This window comes from Temnothorax longispinosus, chromosome 5 (assembly GCF_030848805.1).
Source record: "Temnothorax longispinosus isolate EJ_2023e chromosome 5, Tlon_JGU_v1, whole genome shotgun sequence".
Lineage (NCBI taxonomy): Eukaryota > Metazoa > Arthropoda > Insecta > Hymenoptera > Formicidae > Temnothorax > Temnothorax longispinosus.
The window spans coordinates 5,933,060-5,947,229 of record NC_092362.1 but is presented as its reverse complement, the minus strand read 5'-3'; the positions used below and the strand labels follow the sequence as shown (position 1 = coordinate 5,947,229).

General features: G+C 39.7%; 1 protein-coding gene across 2 annotated transcripts in view; it reads left to right on the top strand.

Annotated features, from left to right (window-relative positions):
* The window catches only part of LOC139812693 (zwei Ig domain protein zig-8), a 487,042-nt gene that overhangs the window by 22,822 nt on the left and 450,050 nt on the right, over window positions 1–14,170 (top strand). The window lies entirely within an intron of this gene.

Below are 14,170 nucleotides of genomic sequence, written 5' to 3'. Positions count from 1 at the left end.
CCTCGTCCCAACGCGGATATTCGAGTATGATACAAGATTACACGAGCTCCGGAAGTGCGAGGGTAACGTCAGAGATCGAAGTCGAATCGTCTCGTCGACTTTGGCAATGCGCAACGACCTAGATTTTCGCTCTCAGTATAGGTAACCAGCGTCGATCAAAGTTCGTAAAAATCTCCAAGCGGGAAGTGACGGAATTCGAGAGGCATTACTACTTCGTCGTCGTCGTTGTCATTTATAAGCTTCGCGATCGACACGACGTCAAGAATACCCTCGGCAAGGGAAAAGACACACGTTTCGCAAAACACGAGGGCGTTTCTGAACTTCCGTCGCATTTGTCGTTCGCGTAATGGCCGCCAAAGTTTCATACAAGCGCGTATCTTCCCATTTCTCGCTTTTTCATAGGATTTACATGTTGTTACGTTCACACTTTCGTCGCGCTATCTTTGCCTTCGCAATCCGCCGTGCGAGGTTTTCCTCCTGCACGAAATTGAAATTTCCACAGTGCGGATATAAACGTCGCTCCTGCTGGCATTCTATTTGCATATATTTGTTACGTAAAGACTTGGATATAAATAAACGTAGATCTTTGGTTCAATTTATCGAGGTTCTGAAGAAGAAAGAGACGCGTTTTTTTCGCGCGTTAAATTTAATATAATTTAAAATAGATATTGCGCTGCAAGAAAACGGCACCTGTCAATTTATTGCTCGCTTTTTGTAACGTGTCTTTATTTTATAAATTACATTTTTGATAGTCATATACTTAGCCAGAATTGTTAAATTATAGGTATTATATACGAAAATAACGGGTTTGCTGAAGTATTAAAAAATTTAGTTATAGGTATACAGATCTGAAAATAATTTTGTTGCACCATTAAAATAATTATGTAGAATACTCAAACTTATTGCTAAAATGTCAAAATTTTTTTACAGCTTTATCATATTTCAGCGACCTACTAAAATTATTTTGATAGTATAACAAAATTATTTTCAGATCTGTGTAATCTAGTTAAATTTTTAAATACTTCAGTAAAACCGTTCTTTCTGTAGGAAATCTGAAATTAAACATTTCCGATAAATAGCAGCTTTCGAACTTGCGTTTATTGTATTGATCGTTAGGTATTAATAATTTATTACATAAATCACAAAATAAAGAAAAAATAGTCGAACATACAAGCTAAATTAATGTAATGTTTCTCTAATAATAAAATCACAATAGCTATTACTTTTTTTTAATTTCCCAATGATCGTTAAATGGACATAATTTTTTTAACGATTATTTAATACTTTTGATATCTGCCAACATTTCCGATGTTTTACTCTATGCGAATATTCTATGTAAATCACAACGCTTACTTTTATTTATACTTCCAGTATAGTATTTGATTGATCTCACAAATGGTGTTATCAAGGATTGGAGACTACGGATAATTAACCAACAAACCGGGTCACATTTTGAGGGTCGCGACCGGAAAAAAGAGTCTTGGATAAACCGCGGGCGGCCAAAATTTTCAAATCTTAATTGCGGTGAAATGGTGTGTAATGACGTGAAATATTGTCCAGAGAAAGATGCTGACTCTTATTACGGCCGAGCGGGCTCCGAACCTTTTAATCTGAAGCCTCCTGGCCCCGGTGCCTGCAAGAAAATGCTGACCCGACAGTTCCACTGCCAATCTGTTACGGTCGCGAGAGAGTATTTTCGCGTGCGCCTTTTTTTTTATCCTCCTTTGCGTTTTCCTTGGCCGCTGCCACCGCCTAACATCATCATTTCCTGGCACGAATTTTCACGCGCGGTTTTTCGAGTATTTTTATTGCAAAATGCAGGTCGTTAACGTCGTGGAAAATCGGTGACCTTTCCCGTAAAATCAAAAAGAGAGATATCGCCGGAAGACAACTAATTAAATCTCGGCAAATTACATCAACGCTCCGCGCATGGTTTTCATTTATCTCTTATCAGCTTATCTGATGAAATGTTTTAATCGAAACTTCAATATTTTCACAGTCAGATTTGAGAGTTATTTAAACGATTCCGTTATGTGATTTTTTATTTTTATATATTAAAACATAATGTGAATTTTATAATACACGTCTTATATTCATATTTATTGACGATGAATTTCAAATTTTAATTTTTCGCATTTTTAAGGTGAGAGAGAAGACAGAAAATTCGCACGTTATTTCTGCTTGCAAAATTTTCGCGGAGGTAACGGAACCCGGCTCCGTTGCCAATTAAGCGCGGACGACTCGTTAGTGAGAAAGCGACTGGCGGCTTTATTTTAATCTCAAACAATCAAAAGCTTCGACAGCGTCGGCTGCATTTTATTATCACACGCGATATTTTGTTTCGCGTCGCAGAGTCGCATTTACACACTCGTTGGTTAACGTCCTTATTTATTCGCTCGTCATGATGATAACGCCCTTGCGTCGTGTTTAATGGGACGAATTTCCCAGTGAAATGTCGCGCCTACGCATGGTGGCATCATTCCGAAAATTCAATTTCCAGCGAATATACAAACGGTAACATCCGCAGGTCCCACTTGACGCATTAATTCGAAAATCACGGATGGCCGATCAACCCTGACATGCGAATTGACCGCAACGCGGGCTTTTTTATGATATAAATCGCGACAATGTAATCGATATTATTCAAAAGCGTTGCTGGACTAAAAAAAAGTTCCATAAAATGTAAAATTTTCATAGAAATTATAATAGATGGTAGGATGAAGTGGAACATTTTTAGTACAGAAATTTTCAATCTGAATTGTGACGTTACAAAATTATTTTATAATATCATTAATATTTATTATTTTTTGATCATCTTAGGGTTGAACAATTAATTATTGTCTTAACAAATTTGTTAAACAAATATTGAATCAGTTACAAACTGAAATGCTACCTGACGCATAATTACATCATCTTTGAGCATTTTCTATTATCTAAATCTGCAGATTCATTTGTTTTTTTATAATAATTTTAATAGTTATTAATTTTTAATTAATATGGTATAACATATGTCTCTTGGTCATACCAAGTATTGTCATACCCGTTTAAATAACTTTCTTGTTTGAAGATGCTTAGGACTGTCCATATTGTCTGAGTATTACATCGATTACCCTCGAGGATTGCATCGCATATACCGTTTCGTGTGCCAAATAACAGCTCTTTCGTTCGGCCGTTTTGCCGTCATTTATAAATCATCACGCTCGAAGACACCTGTTCCCAGCGGATCATGCTTAGAGCGCTCTAATCGGATTTTCGACGGCTCTCGCCTTCCGGTTACGGAACCGGATAATCGCATTGGTCGTCTCCGGCACAAGCGGCATTAGTTTATGGCGTTGATTCTCCGCTGCGGCGCGGCGGATGCAACGCGAGCGATTCGATTACAGGGCTGAGTGTATCCGCGATCGTGTCGCGCCGCGGATCGAAGGCCGAGTCGCGCGGCGAAATTGCGTTACGCTAATTGCCAGCCACCGTCAGATGGATCGCCCCCGTCCGCGTCAAATTTGCTGCAAGCTTTGCTCGTGATCCCCTCTTTGCTCCGGCCTCAATTAAGAATACCGGCGATTTTCCCCCTGGCGAAACGAGCTCGTTCCTTGCGCCGGGCATCGCGAGAGAATTCATAATTAAATTAATTCCATTTCACGCGGCCACATTTACGCGCAATGTAAATTTGCCAGGTCGGTTTCCGTCGATCAGTTGAAAAATTTAGCCAAAAATTTCATTCGTGCACATCTTTGTTATTACGGACGAGAGGAAATTTCATATCGCGAGTCGATTATTACGGGTTATTTTTTTTATCTCGGTACCTTGATGGTACAAACCTTTTTCGAACGTACGGAACAGATTTTTGCGTTGACGCGCGCATCAATTTTTTGTTAGCTCGCACGTTCGAATGGCGGCTCCACGTGAGGTGAAAAAATTCCGTTGTATTTCTGTTGTTGCTGTGACGGGTGAGACGGATATTTGCATTTACGAGTCGATTTGGGTTTACCGAATTTGTCGACGCAGCGCAATTTTTTGTTCGTCCTATCTTTAATCCGTCCTAACGTCGTTATCAATGTATTAAAATAATTTTGGCCAACTTTTATTATGAAATACTCCACTGTGCGTTGTCGGCGTCGTTACGCTCGAAAAAAAAGTGCTACTCAGTCTCGGTTGATGTACTTTTGCTCAGCTTTCCACCTCGTCGCACAACGAAAACTTCGGGCTCGTGAAAACTTCAGAGGTCGTCGTAGCTCTCAGAAACTTTCACGGTCAGTTCACGTATTCGCGGTTGGATCGCCCGTCCGTTCGTTAGCCAACTCCGTTCTCTCGTGTCCCACTCGCGAAGTGCTCTTCCGGTCCACCCTTATCGAAAAAGCTTCTCGTGTCTTCGGTAAATGTTTTTACGATGGCCAGAAGTCTCGACCGAGGTTGATTAACTTGCACGACCGCTCGCCGTAAATCGAAACCGCGAACATATCGCACAGAGTATCGCATGGTTTCGTTGACATTTTCGTCGCCAATCCGATGAGCGCCCGAGTGAATCTAAAAGATCGTATTTCAGAAAAGACAAACGTTGTAATTTTTAATTTTACTGAAGCGACAAAAATTGTCCTTATCGTGCAGAAAAAGGACGAGTTATTTTTGTCTTTTAATACACATGCATCTTTCTAGCAAATAATCATTATTTATCGACTCCACGCTCTTTACATGAAGAAAGTTATAATTAAATTTAGAATGATCGAAAATCGGAAAGATTCGTGTTACATATTTTATGCAGTAGTCGACCTGCAAGGACAAAGAATCTTCTTAGCGCAGTCATCGTGCATTATATGGCGCTCTATGATTGTTATAAATTATTCAGGAGTGACAAAGCCGCGCGTTGTCGTTTGCGCTTCTAAAGCTCGGATTACTGTGGCCAAGACGCTTCTTTATCCAAGCTTCCTTTGGTCGTTAGCGAAATCTGCTCGCTGGGTTTCCAATACGGGACCCTTCGAGATATCTCATTCCTGGCGAAACTTCATTATTCACCCGCATTCTTCACTTTCGCGCTGTCTTTGAACAAATTTGTCGCGAGATGACAGCCAAAGTCCAAAAAGGTAACACGCTTAACGGATCGTTTGTGAATCAAAGCTGTGATCTATATCAGACGACCGCTCTGCACTTTGAACGCGAAAATCTTCTGAATATTTTATTGTTCGGTATTACATAATGAGGCGCTCTTTTCTCCATCAAAAGGGAACGGAGAACGTCCCTTATTATGGAAATTTGCGAATTATTTATGCCTTTGCCGTAAATTTATTCACCACAACAAACTGTAAGATTTGTACTTTTTAAAAAGTTAAAAAAATAAAATTATCTCTACTCCCCGCGTAGTCCGAAAAATCAGATATTTCTTTATCGTGATTAAAATTTGTAATTAACAGTCTTTAAATTTCGAGCGATGTACCTTATGGTATCTCGAAGGCCCCCCCCCGGCTTCGGCCGGCGGGTTTTTACTACCAACGTACAAGCAAATCTTCTTAGAGGGACAGGCGGCTTCTAGCCGCACGAGATTGAGCAATAACAGGTTCACGTGATGCTTTTAGATGTTCTGGGCCGCACGCGCGCTACACCTATTACACGGTAATAATTTTATTGACATAAAATAAACTTTTACTCAGTAAATGTTGATCAATAACAATTTATTTAATATTTATTCTAATTTAAACACATATTTACTATAGACTGATAATACTGATATTAATAATTGAAATTTAATCGAAATCTTCTAATTCAGATTCGTTTTCTTTTTCTTCGTCGTCCATCGTATCATCTTCAGTGATTGATGCCAACTCTTCGGGACATAAAAGAGCTAACGTTTCGCTACTGAATGGTTTGCTTTTCTTCTTGGGCCGTGATCGCGAGCTCGTTATAAATGGGTCCGAGTTTATTAAAAGTCTATTTAATATGTCCTTGTTACAAGCTTTTCTCGAGAATTTCCTCGAAAAATTTTGTCGATATTGACGGAAGTGTTTGTTTCGTGCCTCAGCAGCTTTCTCTGATAGTCGCCCAATGGGTACTAGTGCGTGCGAAATAACCGTACCTCCGTGGATTAAAATTTTATGAATTGTAGGTGACATTGGATGCCAGTCATATAAATTAACGTAAAAATGAGCTGTTTCGGTCATTCTCAATTTGGCAAGCTTTACTTAGCCTGTATTACATTATTTACATTCTCTTAAATTCGATATATTCTGTGGAAAGCTCCACTTAATGCTGAATTTTGATTCATAGAGAATCAACACTTTTACAGGAGGAATATGCGAGAGTAAAATCGAAGAACTCTGTTTACTTAACATTTTCCATCGCTGATATTTACGTAATAAAATAAATACTCGCGGTGAATCCAAGCAAGAGGTTTGAAGAGCTTTTCTTTGAAGCGTTTCATAAAGTATGCGCGGTTACGTACGATCGCAAATACGTTTGATAAACGGCTCATACTATGGAGATGAAGGAAAGCTTGACGAGCGTACGCGGAAGTACTATAAAGAACAATACGATCCCATAAACGAGTCGCAACGTTTATTCGGAAGTCATACCGAGATCACGCCTGATCTATCAAATTTTTCTCACGACTCTATATGACGTATTTTCGCTGGTCTCACACGTAGTGCGCATCAGACGCGGATGCTCGGCATTCACAAACACGTAAATTCCTTGCACGAGATCTGCATTCAGGTCGCGGAAAGAAAATTGGGCGATATATGACATCGTTTTGTTCAGATTCTTCGTGGCTCACAATCAGATTTACTTCGATTTATTACGAGATAAGGAAAAAATATATGTTATAGTTATAATTCAAGAAGACTGCATAAGGCTTTAGTCACTCTTCTCACGTCTCCATTAAAGATAAAACATTTCAGCAACATGTTCGTGTGAAATTTACGAAATCTAGAACGTTGGAAATTACATATTATACTTTTCTTTTATTGCGATCGACCCGACCGATTTTCCCTTTATCTCTCTTATTTCCTCTTTTTACGTCTTCGTGTCGTTCATCCTGTATCGTCGCTGAGGCACGCAACGTTTTGTAACTGCGCAGGGCATGCATTTGCTTTTCTCTAAACATCGACCTCGAGCAACCATTTGATATTTTCTTCCCATCTCTTCTTCAATCTCTCTCTCAACCTTTTTCGTTTCTCTAATGTCTATAGATCTTTTCTATATATCCTTACTTCTTTGTACAGAAACTATCCTTATTTGATAGAATGTTTGCAACTGATTTTCGATTCGCTTTTCGTACGCTTGAAATTTTCGATTGTTTTATTCATTCTCAGCTGAAATTGTATTTAGGTATCTTACAATCACCAGATGTAGATTTTAACTGTTGCATGTAAAACCATGTAGTTCTATTGCTAACGAGTCTAACAAAATTAATCGTTATCTTAGACAATGCTAATTGTTCCGTAATTTTCTGTAAATTGTCGCGATCGCGGATCAATGCCGTACCGGTGATGCCATTCTTTTAGTCGCCCTCCGAACGAAGGGATTTCGCGCCGCTCCCCGCGTCAACCCTGACCACGAAGTTCTCCCGACGAGTACCTATCAATCCGTCATTCCGTGATCGCATCACGAACGTGAATTTTATTTGAATTATTTAATCCGGTATTTGTGTATTATTCCGCGTATTCAATCTGGAAATAATAATTACTTTCAAATTAGTGACAACTTCAATGCAATACATAATATATTCAAATTTATCATTTAATATAAATATCTATTTTACAAAACATTTAATGCTTTATTATATAATCTAAATGATATTTTAATTTTAAATATAAATTCCAAATATAAACATTCATTGTATGTCAAATATTCTATTTCATAATCCAAATTAATTTAATCGAACGGGCTACATCGCTACATCAAGTCTAACAATTGAAGAATAAAATTTATTTTCGTTAAAATATATATCAAAAAGCATTTAAATTAATTTATCATTATTATTTCTACATTCAATATTTTTGCATTTGGAAGTAAAAAAAAATGATGGAGTTCTGATAAATGGACATTTCTTTTTAATTTAATATAAATTATAAAAATAAAATTGTTGATTAATTATCACATACGTATTAATCATCAGAATAACCTTAATGTGTCATTTCGTGCGCGCTACGTTTTCTTCGTCGTCACAGCCATTAGTATCAGTCGCTAATTAGGCATATCAGTTATGAATCAATTCGCTATAATATTTTACAATTTACGTGGAGTTTGTTTCGTGAAGACACGTCGCGATTTGTACAGGTACATATAATTTACTTTGCGTTATTAAACATTTTAATATTATTACATAAACAGTCAATATAGTACACATGGTTTTCTATTACTAGAATAGAAGTAAAGTCTCGAGAAATGATTCGCGTTCGCACGTGTTTATCAGATTCTCGGTGGCTCTTGTCGGATAGAGTCGTTTGCTTCTTTTAGCGATATTGCGCTGATCGTAAGACTAAGTAGATATATCTATATAGATTGTCGAGAGGCGAGAACGTTCAAACTCCGAAGCGCGAGGACGCGGTTTCCAATCAAGATTTTCATCGAGAGATCGCCGCTTGGTTTAGGTTCGAGCCTGGCTCTCTCCCGAGGGCCGGCGCGGGCGGACGTCTGGCCGCGTCTCGCCTCGAACCTCGTACGTGCGAAATCTGGAAATCAGGGGGAATTGACGCCCGTCGCATCAATTAGCCATGCCTGCGTCGCGTCCGATCACGCGTGCAGCGGGAAACACGACGCGTCACGTTATCTGTTCCCGAAACTCGGAACTTGCGAGTGTGAAAACAAAGAGAAAAAGAAAAAAAGGAGAGAGAGGAGACGTACAGATGGTGATGGTGTTGATGTACTGCTTACTACGCTGTGACAAATAGTTCCGAGCCCGGGATATATCGCGAGGAACGATGGAAGTGCGAGCGGCCGCGTGACGGACCGCTCGAATCGCGTTCGGCTCCGTTTTTTTTACGCGAATAAGTACTGTTTTCTTCGCGAGCAAAAAAGGAGAGAGACGTGGATCGTGTCAATCTCGGTGTTCGGCTTGTGCATGTCCGTCTTGTGTCCCGTTTTACCGAAATTTTGCTGTGCGTACGTATGTATGCGTATTTTATCTTACGTACGTGTATATGTAGGTACATACATAAAAATATACACACAGTGAACGATCGCGGATATTTACTTCGTCTCTCGCGCCGACTTTGCAATTCCGTTTTTTTCGCACGCGTTTATTTACGTTGCTCCGACTTGTTCCGAAAATTGGAAGAAATTTGTGGGATAATTTGTATGTAACTGCATATTATTATGTGTTTGTTTATTACATCATCTCGGTCAATATTGAGTCGACGTATTGTTTCATTTGTTAATGAAAGTCGCGCAGGTCCGTGTATGTATACGCATATGTGTATCACTATTCACTAGACCGACCGGACACTCCGTTTTTTCCTCCTTCATTAACCCACAACGAGAGGAAGATGATTAGAATTAAGATTAATGATTGGATAATTTTGGAGTAATGCTGTAACCTGTTCTCTTGTCTTAGATTAACGAATGTATCGATCTGTCGAGCAAGATATGTTACAAGTGCGCGTATGAATTAGATCAGTGCGCTAAATTTGTACAAAAGTATAAGAAGTCACACGAGATATCGGAGCGAAGAGCCGCGACGTTGACCATGTTGTTTCCTGTGCCACGAGTTAGTGGACAGTAACCGTATCTTCGATATTACCAAGGACAATAACGTGTTATTTAATCCTCTTCAGAAAATCCGCAGCATTTTCAATGACGATGTAAGTCCGAGTGTTGCCTTTTCGTCGCAAGGCAAATAATGTTATAATGTTATGTATGTAATATATTATTTCGCACTCTTAATTGTGTGTGTGTGTGGTCGTCCCTCCCTATATGAAATATTTAATGCACAATAAAATAAACGTGCATCGAATATTTTTTATCTCATATTTTAAATTAGTAATTTTTCGATTAGTCGTTACCTTTGTGTTGATTTATTAGTGTTGGCGAAGTTCTGTTTCCGAGCGTAACTCCGGTTCGCCAATTAGCGAAAGATGCTGAGTCGACCCCGACAGGGATCCAGCGTGCGGTTAGGAACGGACACTTGATTCGTGGAGTGTTGCACAAAGATTTTATTGTCAATTTTTTACAATTTTGGTGACCGCACTCGTACAATGATGAGTGAGCGCGGTACCTCGCGCGCACGTGAGTCGGTTGCGTTGATCACGTGACGCGGATATGTTAGCCGGCCGCGGAGGCGAGGGCAATTAATGAGCGTAATTCGGACTTACACTCAAGGAACGCACTTGGGCGTTTTATGGCTGGCGCACTTGTGTTCGGAACGCACAAGACGCGAGAATGTTATGCGATCGCAGCAGCGATCAGTTTATCGAGAGCGTACAATGGCGTGGCACGTTGCGCGCACTGAAACGCGTATGTTCACCGCTCGCTGTGGCGAGAGTGAAATAGCAGCGGACGCACAGACGGCGCGATATTAGCGGGGCTCTGAGAGAGCCGCAAGATCCGTGTGCACGACGGCGAATATGTGACCGCGTGAAACGGAGAAACGGAGTACGGATGCACGGCGGTATGCGACCTCGTGAACCGGAGTATTCTTTTTGACTACTGTGGGACCGGAGCTCTCTCGCGGTCCCGTTTCGGGAGCTTTCGGGCGCACGACGCGTATCGACCAATCATTCGCGTTTCCGGGATCATAAATTGAGTGAGAACGATTATATTCGCGTAACGTATTAAAATTCAGTGCAATAATTTACGGTAAATTATATTCGTTTTTCAAAACGAACGATTTCACGACGCATTTTTATCCAGCAAATTTTCACTTGCTCGCCGTTCGCCTGCAAAACCTATATCTACGGAATTTCTCGCGGATGCTAAACGGAAACGTTTGTAACGAAACTCGTAAAACAATCGGTTTCGCATTTGTTTCGCGCTCTCAAAATCGCTTCAGTTTTACCATATCCTTAATATGTCCGGAAGCGAGATATCGATATCTTCGGACGAGCGTTTACGTGGTTTGTTTGAAAATAGCGAATGCATATCGCTTCGAATGGCCCTCACTAACGATAACTCGTATTCATTGTAACACGGTCGAATACAATTTCAATCGTTTTTTTTTTTTTGCATTTTGTTCCTCCCACTCGTATTCTCTCCTGCTTGAATCAGTAGCCTTACGCGAAAATGTACACTTGATTTATTCAATTGACGCGCATCGTGATACAGTAACAATCGGTCCGTGATTTTCAAAAATATTCCGGATTAGGCGGCCGCGATTTTGACGATTGGAAACACGTGGCGGTCTAAATCCGTTTGGCTATTCAAATCGGTCGCGAACGCGTTTAAAGCGCGCGCGAATACACGAATTCGCGCGATCGTGCGCGTGCAAATTTCATCATACCGCTCATCCGCATTCAAAAGGAGATTCAGCTCACGCTCGACCCAATCTCCGGACCCATCGCGCGTCATCGGGAGCAACCTCTTGTCCTCCCCCCCGTCGCGAGCATCGATAAAAATATCCGATATACCGACGAATCCGCCTTATACCACGAGCTGACGTTGCCCGCTCGTAAATCCGCAGAAAGACGGAAAAAGCGCGGCGGCTATAATCGTTATCCGTTAAATCCGCGCGATGCTTCGCGTCTCTCCACAGCCGAATGGATTGCACTAGTGTCATGCCAGCAACCGCAGGCCCGATCTGTATCCACCGCTCTTGAAACATTCAAGGCCCACGAGACTGCCGAGCTTTACAGAATTCATTGCAACGTGCAACAATAGCTCCTCCTTTTTCTTCAGCTCTCCCGTTAACGGTTAAAAATTTACCACTTGTTTCACGGTTCTAGTAACGATCAAGCTACATTTTCAATATTATAAACCTAAACTTTACGACGTAGCTTAATAGAAACGAATAAACTTTAATTTTTAACGCGGAGTTTGATGCACGTAAATAGTAACGAATCGTGTGGTGAATGCCTCGTTTATTTTAGTTTCATTTGTAAGTAATCGAGAGTATTCTCGAGTTGCGATTGTGCCAAGCATATAATTAGGGAGTAGACAACCTTGGCAAGCGAAAAAATAGATGCCTTTTTCAAAATAAAAATTACACGTAAAGGACCCCGCAACGGTCATGGGGGGTTTTGGCTCCCAGTCAAATTTAACAATAATGTAGGATAATTTAGTTCATAAAATGCTGATGAAAAGTGTCTATAGGCAAAAAGCCCAAAAATGGACAGTTTCCGAGATATAAGTCATGAGAGTTTCAGGTTTCAGCTAATGGCAGTTTGCAACAGGCTGAATGCCATGCTTTCACTAAAACATTTACTTGATTGCTGAATGAATTATACTTATGCACAGTATGCGTGTTCACATAGTCAAGTCAATGATCAAACCATACATAATATAATGTCATTGCATCGAATGACATGTATGCAACATATACCGGGTGTCTGAGATCACCCGCCCACCCCTTTTCTTTCAAAAACTAAGCATTTTAGAGAAAAACGTTTTGAACACGCATACTGTGCATAAGTATAATTCATTCAGCAATCAAGTAAATGTTTTAGTGAAAGCATGGCATTCAGCCTGTTGCAAACTGCCATTAGCTGAAACCTGAAACTCTCATGACTTATATCTCGGAAACTGTCCATTTTTGGGCTTTTTGCCTATAGACACTTTTCATCAGCATTTTATGAACTAAATTATCCTACATTATTGTTAAATTTGACTGGGAGCCAAAACCCCCCCATGACCGTTGCGGGGTCCTTTATTCTTTTTTTTTTTAAGATAAAATAATATAAAATAATATAAAATTATGTGCTAAAGTTTCAAATACTCAGTTTTTTTATTTCTTAAATATTTAACTTGGAAAAAAAAATTTGCTTGTCAAAAGGTTGTTTACTCCCTTAAGTAGGGACTTATAAATAAAAAAATTTGATAATGAAATCCATTATTATTATGACTTTAAATACTTCTCTTGACAACTCCCCCATCGCAATTAAATATTTTATAAATAATAAATTAGTATAGCGACGCGTATGTACCTATATATAAATATATACGAAAATTAAACATATTAATAATCATTTGTATCTCCAAGGCAACCCGACTAGCTTCGCAATTCACTGTAATTTAATCATTAATTTCAAACGAGTAGATGTCTAGCATATCACTAGACCACTTGGCTTGCTTCCCTCTATTAGCTTTGTGTAAACCTGACGTAGCTACTACGTTGTGGTTGCAAGGATCGAGATGCTGTTTACAAGGGTGCATCTTTGGACTCTGTTCGGTTCTGCGAACTGCATCTTTGTTTACCTTCTTATCTGTGAGTGCTTCTCGTCTTCTAAGCATTAGCAGTCAAAGTTGTTTACTCGCTTTCGTTTCCTTGGCACGGTACTCATGTACCACAACCCGTACCCAAAACTGGAGAGGTAAAAGATAAATTTACTCGCTAAACTGAGAGTAAATGTATTCTCAGTATCTTTATTAATGCGAGTTGCGAAAGCTTAATACATTAATTGCTGTTTACCTGTAATAAATTTACTGTGACTAACACCGTTTTATCTTCTCAATATACAAAATGTTTGTTAATAGTCGTCCCTGATAGTCGTACTGATGCTTCTTTCCTAAAATAATTCCTTAATGCTTTAAATCCATTTCTCTTGATTATCATTTAACCTTCATCGATAAATTCGGAAGTATGGATTTACACTTAAATTGTTTTAAAGTCACACAGTACTAGTGTTCCGTTTTCTGTAAAAGTTAGCTCTTTGTCTGATTGCGTTCGTGCCAAGAAACAGTAACGCGAGAGAATCCTTTCAACTTTCAGAGGTCCTTTATTTTTTAGAAAACAGCCTTTTGTGCGCGCGACAAAGATATCAATCCGTGGATGTTTCAGTGTTACATTCGCGTCGTTAGATCTCCAAAGAAATAGAGAGACACAACGAGCGGGTATGTATCGCGATGTATCAAATCAATTTTGGGGCTGAAGCGCTCGGTTGCTCGGTATCGTGTTTCACGCGTGTTTCATTCGGCTTTTCCGAACAGCTGCAACCGATACTAGATCCGATATTAACCGTTTGCGATCTGGTGACGCCGTATATATTATTTTTTCAGGATAAGTTCGTTAAGTTAAGCCATTTGCATTGTCCGA